The sequence below is a fragment of the Coenobita brevimanus genome, chromosome 80, assembly GCF_032717465.1.
Source record: "Coenobita brevimanus isolate Jiangsu-jjx chromosome 80, ASM3271746v2, whole genome shotgun sequence".
Taxonomy (NCBI): Eukaryota; Metazoa; Arthropoda; class Malacostraca; order Decapoda; family Coenobitidae; genus Coenobita; species Coenobita brevimanus.
Genome location: NC_137033.1, coordinates 16,815,962 through 16,817,395, shown reverse-complemented (window position 1 = coordinate 16,817,395; position 1,434 = coordinate 16,815,962).

The following is a 1,434-nucleotide window of genomic DNA, read 5'->3' as shown; positions in this document are numbered from 1 at the left end:
TCTGCTAACTAACCTCCCATCACCTGAAAACAAAAATAAAAATAATGTAGACTCTATACATTAATTCTATATAAAACTGTGGAAAAAAATTACTGCTAAGAAGGATGAGAAAGATTATTTATGCAGATTTTGAAAGTAAGAAATAATATTAATAATGTTAATAAAAATCCAGACTGCAAAACACCATCAGGTCGATTAAACACCTCTGGTATTCTCAGGTGTTTAAAGAAGCTCCCTAACACCTCTTCCTTACCAATTTATCTTTTGATACCTCTGGCTAATATCGTTTTGTATGTTGTTTAAGTGGAGTGTGGTGATATTAAAATGATTAAGTGGCACTGAAGAGGACGGCATGGTGTAACAAGCAAAATAAATAGCTTGGGGAGAGGTGTTAGGGAGCTTCCACAACAGACGAGAATACAGGCCTAAGATAGTGATATTTCTTTTCGGATTCCCACACCTAAACAAGAGCTACCCTGACCATGAAAAGGCTAATCTCTTAATAAAACAACAGTCAACATTCACCCGAGTTTATTTAGCAAGACGGCCCTTCGTATCATCATTAACGCCTCTCTTAATTACTCCCTAAATGACTCCTTGGTATCATAGGAGTAATTAATGGGGCGTTGACCTGCTTCATCTATGACAATACAAGCCTTAATTAGTGCCTAGGTGTAAAGGGTATAGTGGTTACAATGCCCCAGGCGGAGTGATGGGCTTGCATCCGATCGATCTTCATAAGGTGGTAGTGGTAGTACTGTAGTTGTAGTAGTAGTAGTAGAAGTAATAGTAGTAGTAGTGGTGATGGTGATGGTGGTGTCAGTAATAGTAGTAGTAGTAGTAGTAGTAGTAGTAGCAGCAGTAGTAGCGGTAGTAGTAGTAGTAATGGTGGTGGTAGTTGTGGTAGCTTTAGTAGCTGTAGTAGTAGTAGTAGCTGCAACATCAGGCTCAGCTCAGTGTGAACCCGTTGGAATGCAGCCTTAAGCTCCTCTTCCTGCAGTCCGCCATCCGCATTTCGGGGGATAGGGAAGTAACTGAGAGACGTTTGTATAACCAGGTACTTGATCCCCACTAGTTATATCAGTGCCACCACATGAAGGCGTCCCTCTCCAGCACCTTCCAGTTAGGCACCAGAAAAAAATTTGATCATACAGAGCCATCAGGGAGAGTGGCACTGTCATCTATCCTGAAATACACAGAACCACGTTAGCCTAGCCTCGGGACTCTACATCTTGGAGGAAAAAAAATAATGGGATTTTTTTTTTATCGTTGAGAAAATATGCCCAGATTAGCATGCCAGACTCCAAATGCGGTCGAACTAAATTTTTATAGTCAGCGGTAAAATTTCTTCTTTTGGGGGTAAAATTGAGTTTGCGGGATCCTAGAGCAATACTGTTTTTTTCTTGCCACCTGTGCATGCTGGTTTGAGGAGAA